This window comes from Harpia harpyja, chromosome Z (assembly GCF_026419915.1).
Source record: "Harpia harpyja isolate bHarHar1 chromosome Z, bHarHar1 primary haplotype, whole genome shotgun sequence".
Classification (NCBI taxonomy): Eukaryota; Metazoa; Chordata; class Aves; order Accipitriformes; family Accipitridae; genus Harpia; species Harpia harpyja.
In genome coordinates this window covers 47,531,834-47,551,309 of record NC_068969.1, presented here as the reverse complement: position 1 = coordinate 47,551,309, position 19,476 = coordinate 47,531,834, and the positions used below count along the sequence as shown (strand labels likewise).

The following is a 19,476-nucleotide window of genomic DNA, read 5'->3' as shown; positions in this document are numbered from 1 at the left end:
TAATAAAAAAGGAAAATCATAGGTTTTCAACTACGTTTGAGGTCATGCAAAATCAGAAGGAAAAACAAAAAGTGAAGTACTTTTCTATCCTTTGTTTTCTCCCCGTTTCCAAGGTTCATTTTGCCTTTCCAGCATCCTGTAAGCACAGGCAGCCTGGCTGCTGATGTTACTGGCTAGTAGGACAAATTCTGGAGATTTGGTCAGTGGTTGCAGTGTCACAATTTAAACTGTGTGGCACTAAGTGAGTAGTACCATCCTTTTCCCTCAAATATGATACAGCTTATCCTGAAATGGTTGACGAGTTCAGCTTGACAGTATTCAGGCAGCAAATAGATTTGAGTTCAGGTTCAGCTCAGAAAGGATTAGCCAAATGAGAAAGTTCACCTCCTCCTCAGAGAGACCATTCACGTTGTAAGAAATGCTTCCTTTGCGAAGGAGGACACAGGTGCTGTTTGTGTTGATGGATGCCTTTGACATTCTCTTGGGGGAAGAACTTTTGTCTTCCAACAACTATTTTGTGCTTTATACGAAGTGGAAGACTTCAAAATAAGACTGTTCACAAACCCTTTTCCAGCATTGAGCTACCATTAAAAAAGGATGCTGTCAGCCAGCCCAGCCTGTCATATCTTTTCTTGTTTATTATTTTTTAAAGTGCTCCAAAATGGAAATCCATTGTTTCTGACAAGTGTGGGTTTCGGTTTGGCTTGTGTTTTTTTAACCACAAAACACACCCTGAAATATTAAATACCGAGTATGATGGGGGCGGAGTGGGTTGCAAGAAAACTCAAAATATATTTGTCTTTTTTTTGGTTCATCTATTTTAGGTCTATTCAGGCTATGATGATATCAAGCCTTGACTATCATTCTGAACTACCAGAGGTTGGGCTTCTGTCATAAGCTACAGCAGCTTTAGAGCTATTTTGTATCAGTACTTTGGCAGAAAGGAGCTGCAAGACAGATTTTACTGTCCTGTCCTACTGTCTTATACAGTAAGTCTGATTCTGTTCATACAGAATGCCATTGCCACTCAAGGAGAAGACACTAGCTGGAGTAAAGGTAACTGCATATGCCTTATAGCTAAAACGAGGGTCATGACAATAATATAAATTCTCATCTAGAAATCTTGGAAATTGTTTCCAAATCAATGACAACAAAAAAATAATTTCTTATTGTGAATTATTTTCCATATAATTGTTGTTGAAAGTTTGCAAAATGCAGGCATTATTCACAGTTACAAACCTTCTTATTCATATACTGTAAACGGACTGTTTCAAGTATGACAGACTAATGTAGGTGCACAATACTGCATACAGAGAAAAAGGATGCCATGACTTCTGCTGTGCTAACATTTGCTTGTGGGTTGGTGTCTGAACACAGAGCACTGCAGAACTGAGGTCTTAGTGGGCATAAATTCAAATCAGAAGAAAGGAATATTTAGTCAGAATGACTGAACAGTGAAATCAGGTACTTCCCACAGAATGTTTATATTTTTATTTTTTTGATGCTGCTTCCTTGAAAAATGATGCTGTTTGGTTTGCCCACTTCACTGAAGGAAGGACCAAGTGCCATTATACTTTGGAAACAAGCATGCTTTGGATAAACATTCCAAGACAGCATAAAGACTGTGTAAGCATAAAAGGAAAACAAGACTTATTCTTTTCCAAGCCTTTAATGAATACAATTCCTATACGCACTGGTAAATTAGGAATATAAAAAAGCCTAATAAAAAAGATGAAATCAGAACTGTATTTTACAGGCTGGCATGAGTCATACAGGGCACTAGTGCATTGGGAGAATGCTGAGATAATCTTTTACCACCCTTTTTCTTGTTTTACCTTTTAAAAATGTTCTTTTTGAAGCTTCTTATTGTGCCACAAAACCATTTTAATACAGAGCAGTATTTTACATTTGTTTCACATAGCAGTGACTCTTTTGTTTGTGTTTTATTACTGTCGTGGTTTAACTCCAGCCAGCAACTAAACACCATGCAGCCGCTCACTCACTCCCCCCCCCCCCAGTGGGATGGGGGAGAAAATCGGGAAAAGAAGCAAAACCCGTGGGTTGAGATAAGAACGGTTTAATAGAACAGAAAAGGAGAAACTAATAATGATAATGATAACACTAATAAAATGACAACAGCAATAATGAAAGGATTGGAATGTACAAATGATGCGCAGTGCAATTGCTCACCACCCGCCAACTGACACCCAGCCAGTCCCCGAGCGGCCAATCCCTGCCCCCCACTTCCCCGTTCCTATACTGGATGGGACGTCACATGGTATGGAATACCCCGTTGGCCAGTTTGGGTCAGGTGCCCTGGCTGTGTCCTGTGCCAACTTCTTGTGCCCCTCCAGCTTTCTCACTGGCTGGGCATGAGAAGCTGAAAAATCCTTGACATTAGTCTAAACACTACTTAGCAACAACTGAAAACATCAGTGTTATCAACATTCTTCGCTCTGAACTCAAAACATAGCACTGTACCAGCTACTAGGAAGACAGTTAACTCTATCCCAGCTGAAACCAGGACAATTACAAAGCACTTTAGGGATTATAGCTGTGCAGCATCACCAGTTAGTTGTTTTTTTCCTCTGCCATGAAGGAGAGAAAACTAATGCACATGAAATATGTTAGGCAATAAAGAGAAGAAAGGAAAATTGACCAAAAGTACTGAAAAATCTCTTGCATAAAATGCCAGAGAATAATTAATATAACTCATCATCTTCTAACAAATAAAAGGGCATGAAATTCTGATTTGATTTGAAGAGTAGGTGAATTGATGCTGTTAGGATTTGAATTTGTGGCTTACAGGAACAAAGTATTCACTTAGGCAAAAAATTTTACATCAAGCCATCCGTCAAGCTAAATAAATTGTCTTTTAGAGGTAAGATAATTACAGCAATTTTTAAAAGGCTGGTTGAAATGATATGGCAAGAAATCTGGACCTACAGGAAAAAGAATTTGAGCCTTCAAAAATACCCAAATTATGGGTATTGTTTTGGAGGTCTAGAGAGTTGCTTCACTTAAGCGTTTATTGCTAACAGATCATAACCTTTTTGTGTAATGAGCTAAGACTATTTTGCAACTCCATGCCACAGAAGAAAATGATGGCTACTTCTCTGCTAGAAACACAGATTATTTTAATGTTCACAGAATAATCAACTAATACAGTACAACTTAATTATATGTCAGGTAAATGCCCCAGAATCTTTTGGCTCCAACAAAATCAATGACAATGTTTTTATTGGCTTCTAGGGTCAGGATTTTAGCTTTACATTTTTTTGGCTACAAAGACTGATTTACACAAAGGCACAACAGATACAAAGATAAAATTCAAGGCCCTAAAGAATGGAAAAGGTCATTTCAGTGGCACTAGAAAGCGGTTGGACTTTAATTTGTTATGCTTCGTGACTAACAACAGCAGCACTGTAAACTGAACTTCTGCAATTCCCCTCATTAACATACATGCCTGAGACAGTGGAATAACATCACTGGGAAGGCTAAGTAGCAGTATCTGACTTGGAAACTGAAGCACTACATTTCTGTAAAGTTACATGGCACACTAGTGACAGAGCTGAGATCAGACCCTTCTGGAGTGCTCCAAACAACCAAAACTCAGTCTTAGCAAACAGTCTTTTGCTTGCCATGGAGCTTTTGTCCTTGTTTTCAAACTACAGTATCCCTTCCCAGCAACAGCATATAACTCATGTTCCAACAGAGCAAAAATAAAATGGAGTTGGTATTGTAAAAATTAATCCACTAGGGAATGATAATCTTTTGGCTACTGATACCTTGCAACTTGCCAGGTTCGCCCAGTCCTTGTTGTTGATAAAATCCATTCTTGTGGTGTTTCCTGGTACTATATATCAACTTTTAAAGAATGACACGTTTGTGTTGCACCCATAATTGTGAGCACATTTCATACTTTGTGAAAATGTAGTAAATTAACTATACAATAAACAACCTTGGAGATGCTGAAAAAATCCTACCATACATATTTCATCTCTGTAGTTAATTTTGGAGGTAATCTTTGGTTCCTCCTCTTCTTTGCCTAATAGACACACCTACACAAAGACACAGAGGTATACACTACTGTTGTGGATTAGCTTATTTATAGGGGTATATTTATTAAGTCTGGAAGTTGGGTGATTTTCCCTTTAGATATTTACTGGTGTTTAGTAATGATTGAATAATAAAAATATACACTTTAAGGAAAAATTTCTATGACTGTAAAGAAAAAAATGTTTCTTAGGCATGAGTTAGAGAACAGGAAATAATACTTTTGTGTATTCAAAAGTATTTCACATAGTTTTCCATATAACCTGCGGATATTAAATACATTAATGCTGCATAGCACCTGCACTTTGTTAAGTACTATTATTCCTAGAACATTTCACAGATACAGAGACTGGAATTCAAAGTTTGTGATATGGACAAAGACAAAAGGCAAGAATTTGGCAAAAGCTAACTGGTAATTCAGTATTCTTAATTTCTGGTCTCCTTCTCAGTTGATCCTTTGCAAAAGATTTAACTGGTTATCACTTGTAAAACCCTAACATTGCCCATTATATTTATGGACATGTTCTTTCTTCAGGAACCCTAATGATGGAGTTAGAAGTATTTGTCTCCACATTAGAGGATAGGTTTTGTTCTCAAATGTATTTTTTACTGGTTAGGTCATGTATAGTCAACATTCTTGTTGAGGAAGAGGATGAATTTTATTTTAAAATATTTATTAGTTCTTTTTCAGAATTACTTTCAAATTTTATAGCCCTTTCTTTTGTCTCCAAGTTAGAAACCTGACCTGAAGGCTCTGTTCCAGTGCTAGGTCATCACAAGAGCACATGGAGAGCATCTGACTGTTGGAGACAGAGCCTGGCTGATGTGTGTGATGAGAAAAAAACCCCAGCTGAAACTGATATACTGGCTTTAGCATCAGGACAAGGTTGACACAGCAGATCGAGGAGGGTATTAGTTCTTTGGACACCTGGTGAGTAAGAAAAATGTAATCTCCCTAGAGAAGACTCTGGCATGGAAACAGAGGCCAGCCATTCTCCCCACTGAAAACTGGTGACAGCTTTCAGAAGTGAAGTTGGTTAACGCACGCCTGTCTCCTACAGCTGCAGCTGCTCTTCCTGGCATCCTGAGACACTGTAGAGGAAGGAGGACTGTTGGGAATTACCACTAATCCAGTATCTAACAGTTGCTTCTTCTAGCTAGATACTAATCCAGCATCCAGCACATTCTTCTTCTCCAAAGCCAGGTTCAGGGGTTCTCACTGTACATGCTCAGATTTTTTAGAAGTTTGTGTCTATATTCCTGCAAGCAGAGTCTGTGGAGACCTGCACTGGCCCTCCCTGTCTTCTAACACATCACAGGAATGACATCCTCCATTCCTGTCTTCAGTAAGGAAATAGGGTAGAGATTGGGAAGGCTGCCTTTTAACTTTAAATGTATCTCTCACCAGCCCCTAAAATAATGCTCAGCTTAGGGTTTGCTGCGGGTATTAAGAGATCAATTGCATTGCCAGGATAAAAATGAACCATCTTTATGCTTCAGTACAATGCAAACATTTTCTTCTACTTGGCATTAGTGCACAAGATGTACTGTGTTTCTAGTAGTAACTGAGAACTTGTAGAAGCAAATGTCAGGTGCGTACAGGAAGCAGTGGAAATGTGATCATCTTTGATTCTATCCAGTTGCTAAAAGAGGAGGTATTTCTTTAAATGAACCACGTGCAATTTTGTACTGGCTTGCATCAAACTGCAGTATGTCACATCTGATATTTACAGTAGTTTATGTACTGAAAAAGGATGAGGTGAATTCAGGGTCAGGAGGATACTGTAAATGCTATTCCTGCTGCTCTCTGTAATCCTGCATGCATGTGTGAGGAATAGTCCAATTTCTTTTTACACTTGTGAATACTCACACTGGGCCGAACCTAAATCAGTGCTGAGCACCTGCAGACATTTGCAGGTGCCAGACATCTTCCCGCAATCCATTTCTGCTCCACATTAATTAGATGAGCTGAAACCTTATAACCAAACCTTCCTTCCCAGCCCCAGCTCTTACAACGGTCCAGACTGGACTTGAACTCTGTGGCTTATCACTGATTTTGACCATTAGTTACTTCCTCATTACAGAACAGCTCATAGAGACTGGAAAGTTTGCAGATCTAGTAAGTTAGGTACTTGGGGAGAATAAACACATGATATGACATTGCACCACCTGCACAGGAAAGGCAGCCTGATGGTTATAATTGACCATTATCCTAACGGTGACTGTGGTCTCCTGCCTTCGACAAAATACATGGCTACAGCCAAAGCCTGATCTCAGTTACACACACAGAAATCAAAAATAATTTCACTGTATTCTCTGATGTAAACAAGACCAAGGTTCAGGCTTCAGTCTCTCTCTTTTTTTTTTTTTCCTTTTGCAAATATGATATTCCACCAAGTTTCTGATCCACAAAAATTCTAAGTCTGTAGTAGAGTGTACACAATGAAACTCTCCCCATCAAGATTTGGCAACGTTTAAAGTATGTCTGCTGAAACTTAAAGCAAGCTAACATAGACATGGTCAGATAGATAGATAATAAATGAAAATAGAAGGGAGGAAAGAAGAGATGAAACAGAAAGGGCTCAAAGAATGTAGTGAGAAGATAAAATCAATACCTGCTAGAACCCAAAAGGCTCATGTCCTTGCCTGCATTACTAGTATGCCTTTTTTTTCAATAGACACCCAGGTTTTTAAACAAATGTAGGTTGGGCATGAGAAATTTGAGCCCTATGACACTACTCTGATGAGCATGACTTGGATTTCCCCTTCTTAGAAGAGTAAACGGTGGACTTTGTGATCCTGCGATATATTTCAAAACTCAGGAAGCCGAATCTCTCTTAGAGACATCCATCCTATCCCTTGCGACTGCTCACTGTGCAGTGTCCTGTGTGTGGGATCAGTGCCAGGTCTGCAGCAGGCTGTGGACGCCTGTAAGGGCTGTCGGGGAGACCTGCGTACAATGGAAATCATCGCCGTCACTGTGTGCATCACTCGGGGCTCGGGGGAGGCAAGCAGCAATGCAGTAGTGGCAGTTCTGGGCATGGGAAGCTGCCACTAAGCCAGCAAGCTCCTCCGTGCAGGCTGTGGGTGGTACACAGCAGGGAGGAGTGATGTGGGAAAGTGCTGGAAGCTGCTGACAGTTCCCATACTCCACCCAGCACCCCCCAAATGTGTTTCTTCTCCCACCCACCTCCCACCTCCTCTTTCCCCAGGTTGAAACACGTGTTAGCCAAGCTGCATCCTCACTGATGTGGTGGGGCTCCTGCCTGGTGGCCGAGGGTCCACGTAACATTGGATAGCTGGGGAAGGGGAGGTGTCCGTGCCCAGCTCTTACTGGGTGGCCTCGCCTCTGAGTTGTTTTCATCAAACCCAGATGGTGATGGTGGGCCAGAGTTCTGGTGCTTTTCTTCCACGCATCTGAAGGCCAGGCCTCAAGGCCAGAGAGTCACAGACCATGAGTAGCACGGTGACGCAGTGCTGGCAGGAGACTTTGGCTTGTCAGACTGTGGTCTCTTCACATGAGGGGCTGTCAGACAGTCTGACTTTTACTTAGAAAAACAATGGTCTTCATCTCTTTCACTGACAAGGCCTCAGCTCTTGTCGTAGCCAGCAGAAGCAACCTGCTCAGGTTCCTGGTGCTGCCTCTGGGAAGACCTGTTAACTCTAAAACCATGAGCCCTCTCCTGGCGTAGCCTGGCCAGAAGGCAGACAATGATCTCCTCTGGACTTCATGTGCAACTAGGACTGGGCCTGGGCCTGAGACAGCAGTGTTTGGGTTTTGGTTGGGTTTTATTTTTGTTTTGGTTTTGGTTTGGTTTTCTTTTTTTCTTTCTTTTTTTTTTTTTTGAAAAGAGCAAAATAGGAAAGAAAAAAAAATTCCCATAATTAGAAGCAAAAGAGAAAGCTAAGGGCAAAATGTTAAGAAAATTGCTGTGCAGCGTGTCAGAAGTAGGTATTTATAGCATCCTCTGAATTGTTCTCATATAACATAAGGATAGCTCCTGGCTTCCCTGGCACATGGTGGGTTGAGAAATTATTGAAGGATTCCTTCTTGAGATGTAAGGGCATCTGGGAGTCAAGAGGAGTGCTTGGAGTGAACTAATCTCTCATTCACACATGGTTTGTCTGCAGTGAAGGCATCTTTCACTCCAGATGCATGACATAAGTGTGAGTAGTAGGTATTATGTGAGTATAACAGGAATAAAGGACCTGTCATTGAACAGGTTACTCCACACATTTCTCAAGCAACTGTACCACTGTGAGCAGAAACAACTAGTTCTATTCTCCATAATCCCTGTTTGGGACCTCATTTTGAGAGACCTGTTTCTCCTCAACATTACAGAAAATGCAAAGATTTTACCTAGACAGATTGGTTTATCTGCATCTGACTTATTCTAGAACTGGTCTTGCAATATTAAATAAAAATTTTAATTTCTAGATTGCCTGGTATAGTTCAGAAGATCAGGCTTCTGGCAAACCTCAAGTTCCTAGCAAACAGCCTAGTCAGGGTCCATTTCTTGGAGGTCAAGGTGAGCAGAGGAAAACAGGACTGATTTGTAACATTGCACTCCGGCAATCTGTTCCCCAACTTTAAAATGGCATTAATGAGCCTTGCCTGGCAAAGGCTGTAAGCCTTAGCTAATGGCTGGTTTTAAAGTACTTGCAGAGCTCTGAATGGAAGGTGCAATGGGAGTGCAAAGTATTACAGTTATTAGAGTCTGTCAGATCTCTTTGCAGTCCTTGCAGAGTTCCCAGAGGTTCTCCAGCACTTTTGGTTCTTAATTTCACCGTTGGGGACTCTCCAGTTACTTCAGTACCTAGAAGCCCGGAGGAAAACTTGATGTCCACTAGGCTTACTTTCTTGATATATTTCTCTAGGCATATACAGATATTCAGGTCACTTTATGAAAGCAGTTTATAGCTAGAAACACCTTCTTTAAGTATATCCTTTGTAACCTACACATGCCTTTTTCCATGAGCTCTTTGTTTGAGTCTGTTTAGAAGTAAAACATTCTACTCTGATCGCAAGTATTTTCACTCATCTCTAAACAGTATACATTCATGTACAAAAGTAACTGGCAACCAGTTAACTATTAGGAGCCTTGACCTTGAAGTCATACTGAGCTTTTGAAGGAAGTTGATTAATTGCAGATAGAGCAAACCTTTTGAAACCTTAACCAGATGAGAATATTTACTTCGTGTGACTCGTGTAAAACCCGCTTAGAACAGCATTTCAGGAGAAATCTCTGATCAGAGCTCACTCTGTCAACTTACAGAAATAAAGAAAATGTCTGAGGTGTGTTTCTAGATGTAATCTGCTCTCAGCAACTGCAAGACACGCTGTTCAACCTGAGATGAATGTAATAGTACTTGGTAAATCCCAAAGACACAAGAAGGATCCAAAGATGGAAAGAATGCCAGACTCTCACACATGGAATTTGCATTATTTTAGTGAATAAAATCACCTTCAGTATTGAAGCTTATTTTCCATGCAAGTTAGAGTTATAAATGACTAAATCATAATAATGCTATTGGACGACAAGAGTTTAATGATTTCAAATTACGAGAAGTGCTTATATTGCCACCTGCTGGGCTTTGTTGATTCACGCGCAAACAAGGCAGATCAACAAGGTCTGACGCCAATGTGCGTTGTTTTTCAAATGCCTCTTGCAGATACAGAGTGGTCAATCATATAAAGTTAGAAGTACAGACAGAGTCACAGAAGAAAACCCAAACCCATCAGTGTTAATGGCTCCAGCAGACTACTTCTCACTATTTTATACTTGGGCTAATCCCCAAACACCAACTCCTTTTCACAAAAGTTATTAATTTTTCAAACTGTTTTTTGTTAAAATGTAAGTAAATCCATTTTTAAGGTGCATGTTTGGCAACTCTTAGCACATGTGAAAGTATCTTTTTACAAGAAGAGACAAAATATATTTGACATGCTGAATAGTGGGGTGTTCTTGCTACAGTGCAGTATCTAATACTAGGAAGACAGAGTAACAGCAAGTACTTGAATCTTTTTTCTAGAATAATTTACACCTCCTCTATCCTGAATATTTTGGTCACTTCTGTGGTTATACAAATATTGTAGACTGCTATGCATGCTACTGTGAGATTATATCAGTTTCAAACCCTAATCAACCGTGTCAATGCAGTTATCATTTAGTATTGTTTTATGCAATGCAGCTCATCTACAAGATGATGCAGCAAACTCAGTGTAGATGCAAGTGATGGACAAAATTGGTGACAATTTTGCAGCAAACAAAGTGTTTTCCAAACACCTTTTCTGTCTTTAGATTTAGAAAAATCGTGAGAGTACAGACTAGTAGAAAACTGCTACACATAGGACTTTGCCATTAAAGTGTCATATGTTCTGTAATAATATTCCTTCTTCCACAAAAATAGCTTTTAGGAAACAAATGAAATTAAAACTAAGGAGACAATATATTTGGGGAAATTTTGAATCTGAAAGTTCTTTGGAGGAAAGAAAAAATAAGGTGGGAAAAGATATTTTTGAAACTCAAAACCAAAGTTGTAGAAATGCTTCCGTCCTCCGTCTTTTATCCTAAACTGATTTTGCTCCCTTCACCATTATGCTATTGAACAGGGACAAACAAACAACTTCCTAAACCTAGCAAAAGTTCCAAGCCTAAAAATGTTCAGTTTTCATTTGTGTAATCGTTTTGTTTCTCCCACCCCCACAGGTCAGAGGATTTACAAATGTTTAACCAAGTTTTTCTGGGAAAACATGTAATTGAAAAAAATGTTTTACATATATATTTGGCATTCTCCAAAGGGTCCTAGCTTGCTATTGCTCCTAGACTTAAGGTGATACACACCGAGATATACAACATGAGTGGAAATATCTGGGGAATTTTAAGGAGTTCAGGCAGGTGCAGTTCAGAACTTGACCTTAACAGCAAGGAACATCACACATGCTGCAAAATCTGCCTGCAAAAAGAATATATTAGCCTATTTGGACCATCATCACTACACTGCTTTCAAGGTCAGATCTTGCTAAGTTGAAATTAGCTGGACATTTGAATGCAATGCTGCAGAGTGTAGCATAGCCATGTTGTTGGTCAGCTTCAGTTACAGCTTTTCCTCTCAGAAAGTCCTAAACCTCCTCATTGGCCCAAGCGGAACTGATCAGAAACATCTATATAACCACAGTGTGGAAAAGCAGTGGGTATGTACTGGAACTCTGCTCTCAACAACTGTCATCCTTTTCCTGCTGTACTCTTTATTCATGACAAACATCTTGCTTGTATTGGAGACCACCAGTCCCAATACCAGCTAAGCTGGGTTTTCCTGATAGTTTTCACTAATGAGGGGAGCAAAGCTTTGATGTACCTTCATGCTGATTTTGTCAATAAAAAATATCTCTAAATGGTTCTGCAGGGGCTGGTTCATTTTACTGGTATGGTACTGCAGCTGTTGGATGCCCAGAAATAGCTATTTCATATGGTTGTTTTAATCTAATTAGCTGTATCAGTATAATTGTACTGTGCAGAATTTTCTATGCAATTTTATTTAAAGGAATGAAAATACATGATGAAAAGTAAATTTGAAAAGAAAATATGGAAATCTATCCCATAAGTGAGCCAACCAAGTCACCAGCAAAACAACCATCTGTGAAGAGAGGTGTTGTAATCAGGTTTTGGGCATGAAAACAACTGCAGGACTCAAATGGTGGATGATACAGACAGATGGAGGCTATAAACTGGACTAAGGAAGCTCTCAAGAAGCAGAGAAAACAGACTAAGTGCTGTGTTGTGTTAAACTTTGGCTTCAGATAACTATGAGTTGATCTTTCCCTGTACGTCAGGCTGGATTGCTGGAACTGTGTTATAAAGAAATGCCTGGTATTAAGGATGAGAGTCCTTCTTGAGCTTTTTGGAGTACTGTGAAACTCCTAGGCTTGCCTGGAATGCACTGACGTTCAGCATGCACCCCGGACATGGAAGTTAGCACTAGCGTTCCTGTTCTGGCGTAACTGACCAGGGACCTCGGGACATATGCTACTACCTCCTCTTCTGTGCACACAGGTTTTCCTTAGAATAGCAGAGTCTACCAAAATCTGAAAGGGTCACAGTCAGGAAGGAATCAACCTATAGCTCTGATACAACTCCAGAAACATTTTCTTAGTTCTAATAAGAAACCTCAAGACACCCATAATATATGTATCCTTGCTGTGAACTCTACTCAATAGGAGTTCCCTTCATTCTTCACTCTTAGAAATACTATGCTGCCTAACATTATACTTGTCACTTATTCATAATCAAGTCCACAGACCATCTTCAGCTCCTTCCTAACATGTGATAAACCTTTGCACAAGCCAACAGCTCACTCCATCATTTAGGCAGCTTACAGTTCTCTATTTAAACACAGGTGGATCTCTTGAGGTATGTAAGCACCTATCTCCTTTGACCACAGACTCACAGGTGAAGTAGAAAGGCCTCTTACCTCCCTTGAAAGAAATTGCCTGTCCAGACCACTTCATACCATAGTCACATTTTTACCAACTGGCTGGGGCTAGTCTCCCCGGCATTCAGGTCAGTTTCACAGACCATAAGGTATGGAAACCACCAGAGGACCTGCAGACACTTTCCACTGGCTGTTTCACAAAGGCTGAGTTAAGCTGTCTTGGGTGTCCTCCCTTGTCTTTTCAGAAGTATAAGTTTTCCTAAACCAGGTATTCTGAAAATTGTACAGGGTATTTTTAGTGCCACATCAGTGAGGAATCTGGTATCTAGTCAGTTGTGTTACCTAAGTGAGATGAGTTTGCAAAACATGCACAGGATCCTAGGCATGTCAAGGTTAAGTATGCAGAACTGGAATTCTGCGATTTTAAGTGCTCATTTCTAGCCTTGAACTTGGTTTGTTTTTTAACAGTTCAGAGCTGAAATATGGCATACATGACAGATCAAACAGCCTTTCTGTCTTCCCTTCGATAAGCTGAACAGGCTGACCCTCTTTATTCTCACAGCCACGACTGTGTTTTTCAAGCTGTGTGTTCTTTTTAAATCTTATTTTCCCAGTGATATAATGTAAAAATTACATATTAAGGGATTAAAAACCCTCCGTGTGGCTCTGCTATATTATTTCAGTGCATCCAGCTTACTACTTCATAACATGGAGTGTGCAGTGTGATCTGTGTTTCTGACTCCTGCTTCTTCCATGCTGCACCTATTTTGCAATCTCATGGCAATATACTGCGAAATGCAACTTCTCCAAGAGGTATTCGGAGAAGATACCTCTGTCCGAATGCATCAAATAAGGCTAAATGGTGGAGGAGGGGACACAGGGAGGAAGACAACTACAGGGAAGGCTATGTTGGCTTTTTTATAGCATTTTTTATACTCAGCTGAGTCTGGGCTGCATGGGGCCCATGGGGTTCTCTTTTATAAGTAAACTACCCATTGCCTAATGGACTGCATCACTACCAAGGTCTGGCACCATAGTCTGTGCTCTGATCTTGCTCCTGAAATATCTTGAGTGCCTCCTAGATGCCAACAAACCCAGCACTTGTGCAAAGAGGGAGTAGACTGGAGAAGGAGCTTGGAAGGAGACTGGAGTAGACTGGAGAAGGAAGTCTTGGAAATCTGTTTTTATCACAAGCTGCATCTGGTGGTACCCTTTTTTTACATCTTTCCAGCCTTCAAGCCTGGTATAAATAGACAGTGGTAAGTATAACTTGTTTTGAATTGGATGTATTACAAAAATGTTAGTGTCAAACTGACCTGAAAGAGCCAGTTTCCTAACCATTTAGATTTACAAGTCCTATGAGCTAACCTAGCTAAATCTTTCTCCCCTTAAGGTGCCAGAGAAAGCAAATAAGGCACAGCACTTACTTGTTTTGAAATCAGTCTCCTCTTTCTGACCAGACTGGCAGCTTATCTTCCATTTGAGACTGTATCTCAAAATTTTGTGTCCAGAGATCTCTCTCACTGCTGCTCTGAACCTTCTTATCCCAAGCTGACTTCGCAGTCTGATTCAATTTCCAAATCCAGGTACAAATCCTACCCCAGGTCAACTGCTCTTGCCTTCAGAAGCAGTTTTATCTTGTTATTTACATGTTAGATGGGGTCTACATTCTTGGAGAGATAGGGCTACTGAAGATGCAAAGACTTTTAAAAGACATGCATCTTTCAGTTTCTACTTTTTAATTGCTACCTTTGAAGTCTAACTACCTAATTCAGAGATACCATTGGCTACTTGTAATATATTTCTTAGACTTTTGAAAACTCTTTTTGTCCTGAAAATTGTATGTCAATTATTATATTTCATTATAATCTGAAAGAGCCTTCTAGTCCAATGTTCCACATTATAACACAAGGCTGGCCTGAATTTATTCATATTAGACCTATGCATAATTTTTTTTTTTAAAGTTCATGTTTAGTTTCTTGTCATGGTTTAAACCCAGTCGGCAACTAATCCCCACACAGCTGCTCGCTCACTCCCCCTGCGGTGGGATGGGGGAGAGAATCAGAAAGGTAAAAGTGAGAAAACTCGTGGGTTGAGATGGAGACTGTTTAATAGCTAAAGCAAAATCCACACGCACAAGCAAAGCAAAACAAGGAATTAATTCACCACTTCCCATCGGCAGGCAGGTGTTCAGCCATCTCCAGGAAACCAGGCCTTCATCACTCGTAATGTTTATGTGGGAAGACAAACACCATCACTCCAAACGTCCCTCCCTTTCTTCTTCTTCCCCCAGCTTTACTTGCTGAGCATGATGTCATATGGTACAGGATATCCCTTTGGTCAGTTGGGGTCAGCTGTCCCAGCTGTGTCCCCCCCAATTTCTTGTGCACCCCCAGCCTACTTGCTGGTGGGGTGGGGTGAGAAGCAGAAAAGGCCTGGACTCTGTGTAAGCACTGCTCAGCAGTAATGAAAACATCCTTGTGTTACCAACACTGTTTCCAACACAAATCCAAAACATAGCCCCATACTAGCTACTATGAAGAAAATTAACTCTATCCCAGCCCAAACCAGCACATTTGTAAAAATTCTACTATAGACAATCCACTGCAAATCTCAGTAAGCTGCTCCACTGTTTGAAAGTTCTGAGTTTCTTATTTGTGAGTTTGTCTAGCATCAAATTCCTGCCTTGGAGATTGTTAAATCTTTTCTTCTGGAAAGAAGGCTCTGTAATCTGGGTATGTACAGGCCATCAGTGAGGCACTTCTTAATCTTTTTTTGAAAAGTTAAGTAGTCTGAGCTCCTGGAATCTCACTTGTCAGGTAGATTTTCCGGTTCTATAGCCATGTCTCTCTTCTCAGCCCTATGCAGATCATAACAATTTTTTTTGAACTGCAAATACCAGAAGTTTTCTAAGAAATATAGATTTAGGATCAGTTCCTAACCCTTGTGTGCCCTAGAGTCAATAATACTCCGTGTATGTCAGTTATGATATTGGCTAAGGAGCAAGAGAGTAATAGCATGCAAGAATGTAGACAGTCCCTCAGGCAACTTCTTGGAGGGTTTTCCAGGCTTGTAGGTTTTGTTTCCTAGTGGACCTCATAGCCCTGTTGAATCCTGCTTTTGCATGATCCCACTGTCCTGCTGAGTGTGGCAAGTCTCCAGATACAGCAAACTCATTTGAACCCACTTTGGCTGACACAGTTCAGAAATACAGAATTCAGGAAAGCCTATCCCACTGACAGTGAAGCAAAACTAACCACCTGTGCAGACAGGAGCCCCAAAGAAAATACTGATTCAGACAAGAACCTCTCTAGAATTCCTTCTGCATACACCAGCTCCCTGAACTGGGTAATAAAACCAAACTTAATTCTCAGTTAGGAAATTCTATTGTTAAACAAACATAGGTCATGAAAGATTGTGTGCCATCACAAAAACTTCCAGGAACTAATTTGATTAAGGTATATACGTGTCAACATCTGATCAATCCCTTAGCTTTTCTGGCTCCATCCTGTACCCATATGCTAGTGTGGGATTTGGTTTTGTGCATACAGAATCAAATTTCATGTTTACAAATCCTGAACTAAAGCTTAAGCATACGAATTGTCAGTGGTCAGGAGGCAGTGCTGAAAACATAATTTCTGTATGGTGCTATATATCCAAGTCTATGCCATGCAGAGAGAATTCACAGATCTATGCAGGTTCTCACCATCTTTTAGATAGAAACTGACACTGCATTTAGAAATTTTTTGTTCCTCAAGCTGTGGTCTACTAAGTGCTGGTAGTCTTTAAGAAAAAGGGTCCATGAAACTGTTTTGTTAGGGCCCGCTAGGCATTTTTTTGCTACTGCTTTTAAAGATGTGGGACCTTTTGAAGCTTGTATGGTAACTAAAGGGCTGTGACGCTCTCAAGTTGTTAAACTATACCACTTTACACATAATATTTATCTGCAGTTATGGGTTCTTTCATTAATGTCCAATTTTTGAAGTCTGCAGTTAAACTCATCTAGTTTGACTATGATCTTCAGGATTGCTTTTCTAAAATGTCTAATTTTTAAATTAGAACTGGTAGGTTCAACTGGCTGAACTAAAACATCAGTCAGGGATTTTATTTACAGTCTGAAAGTGGATGCTCATTTGCTTAATGTGATTGAACTTTGCTTGTCAATCTGTGTTCTGACTTTCTATGTATTTTGTCCAGGAATAGTTTCAGCTGCTATCAGCACATTTGTGGTGAACTAGATGGAATGTCATTGTTTTTGGAGTACAGGAAAACATTTTTCAGCTCTTTGAATGTGTTGTGCCAGTAGGAAACATGGGATTGAGCTAGAAATCACCGTGAGCCAACAGTGGACAAGATAAAGTTAAGTGACAAATCACTGAAGTACCAAAACTAAGGAAGAAAAGTAGCTCAATTTCTCATCTCCCTTTCCTCTTCTGCAAAAAAGTCAGAATGATAAATGCCAAGCAATAATGAAAAATGTTCAAAAGATCTCATTTTAACTCTGTTGAGAGCAAACCATGAAGGTACTATCAGTGTTTCTCCCAGTGAATAAATCTTGCTACCGAACTGACCATCATTGGCACAAACTAACAGCAGGGCTGGTGAGCTCAGCAGAAAAGCTCGTGACAGAGTAACCTGGAGGTGTGAGTGACAGTGATATCTTGTCAGTGTTTGAAATGGAACAATATGCACTCCCATGCCAGTGCTTTTTACATTTCTACATATTTTGAAAATCATTGTACCCACAATGTTATGGAGGGAAGGGGATGTTACAGCCTCTGAGATCTTTCTGAGGGCTGTTGCCTCCTGCTTAGTTCCTGCATGCTCTGGTCTCACCATCAGCCCTCACAGCCCAATGTTGACTTGCTTCTGTGAGAGGTAAGGCTCACCGTTTCATAGATCCCACGTTAAGTTCAGAGTTCAGCAGCGATCACCTATAACAGAGGCAGCTTTTAATTTGTCAAATCCTCATTTGACTCCCTCAGAGGCAGATGTAGAAACCACACTTCAGGCTTATGGCTTCAGGAGCTCCCATACATTGGTATTTCTGGGCAAGACACAACAGCACACTAGAAGTAGAAGTACAGTTAATATCAGCACTTTTGTGATAGTTTATAAACACTCTGCTCAGCTCATCAGGCAGATTTTATTGCTTTTGCGGATAATAATCCAGAAAATAAAAAATAGACAAGGATAGAGCTGACAACAAAACACTGAAAAACTGTTCTGGGTGAAATTTCTGACAGATCTAAAATCAACAGGGCTCCGAGTCCAACCTTCAGAATGACACAGGGACTCTGACATCTGAATTCCACCAAAAGGCAGGGCTAAATTTTTAATGCCAAAGACTGCAGCGACTGCAAAGGCTGTTTAGTTTCTTTAAAACATGTTTCTGCTCTTGAAGTGACTCTGTAATGAATCTTGATGACCCAGTGAAGCAGATGTAGCCAAAAAAATGCTATCATGTCTGACAAAAAGAAGAGGGATCCAAGAATAGGAAGACAGGACACAAAGGTGAGATTGCATGACATCCATAATCCTCCAATTACCAAGCTGCTCGTCACTGGGTCAGCACTTGATGTGACTTACAACAGACTCCAGGGTCTTGCAGTGTATGTTGCCTGCCAACAGCTCCTAGGAGCCAGTCTAGTAATTACAAACCAAAGCCCTTCTTCTTTCCTCAGGCCACATGCTTCCTCCTAGCCAAAAGGAGGAGGGATGGCACTGGTCCAGCTCTACCAGCAACTGTCCTTTCACTGGAGACACTAACAAGGACCGATCTGCAGGGTTTACACAGCTTTGCACTGTAGAACAGAAACTGAACCTTTGACTCCTGAAGATATCTATCTTCAGACAATACAATTCTCATTCTGAAGATGAAAGGGCTGCTAAGGTGCCATTGATTGTTTTGGAAATTATTTTCACCAAAGAATGCTGGTACCTCTCCCAGTCTGAATTAACTGTCTGCCAGGGCTGGAGCCAGGAGCGTTCCTCTAATAACAGTACAATGATATTACTTCTTACTTCACTTACACCACAAATCACACAGCTTGATAGCTTGGAAGAGAGAAGTTGCTGGTACCCATATTTCATTTTAGTGTGTATGAAGACATCCACTTCATCTGATTTGTAAGTACAATAGTAAGTGTGAATGCTCTGAGAAAAGTCGTGTTGGTCACACGTTATGTAACAGCCAGCTTCAGGCCTAAAGCCTGAAGGTGAAAACATACATGAGGTACAGTTTCTTTCATGATATCAGGAAGCCTATATTGCTGGTTAACAACTTGTATTGGATTTTGTCATACCTTTTGAATAACCTCACTGATTACTTAATAAAACTCTTCAAAGTAAAAGAATGATAAAAAGTGCTCTCTGCTGTGCCTTGTTAGAGTATTACTTCCTTCATGAGTTTAACGTATTCACTGATGTGTTTTGGCACTGATTCTGCTATGTAACATAACAGCATTTTTCAAAATAGCACATTTAAACACCTTCCCCACTGCTTTCTTGTATAATACCTACCCTTCTTGCCCATACTGGCACTCTATTATGGTCACATTTGGCACAGAGGGCAGGTGGTATTTTATTCCAGCCATCTAACACACCGTGCTTGTTTTGTCTTGACATAAAAATATGGGGGGTTTTACCAAGTTCATAACAAAAAGGTGCTCCTCTGACTTATAAAATTTTTGGCATGATCAGTTTATTGAGCTGAGGATAAATCACATGGTCAGTATCATTCTTAGGCAAGAAATGCTCCAAGAAAAGGGCACTTTTGGGGTGTTTTCTAAAAACAGCCAGTCTCTGCTTCCACCCCATGGCTGGATCCCTTTATATGGGAATGTTTCACTTCTAGCAGTCAAGGGCTTCATGAGCTGCACTGTCCCACAAGGATGTGAACACTGGAGTGCTCCATGGATCAAAGCTCTGAGTGGGAATCAATGAATAGTCTTGTGCCAAAGATGGACATGGACACAAAAAACCCCA

General features: G+C 40.4%; 1 long non-coding RNA gene across 1 annotated transcript; it reads left to right on the top strand.

Moving 5' to 3' along the window:
* The first annotated feature begins 784 nt into the window (after positions 1–784).
* On the top strand, positions 785–5,893 carry LOC128137233 (uncharacterized). The gene is made up of 4 exons (XR_008233620.1): positions 785–1,056; positions 1,553–1,626; positions 4,820–4,987; positions 5,118–5,893. It is a non-coding gene; the product is annotated as an uncharacterized LOC128137233 (long non-coding RNA).
* Positions 5,894–19,476: the final 13,583 nt, after the last annotated feature.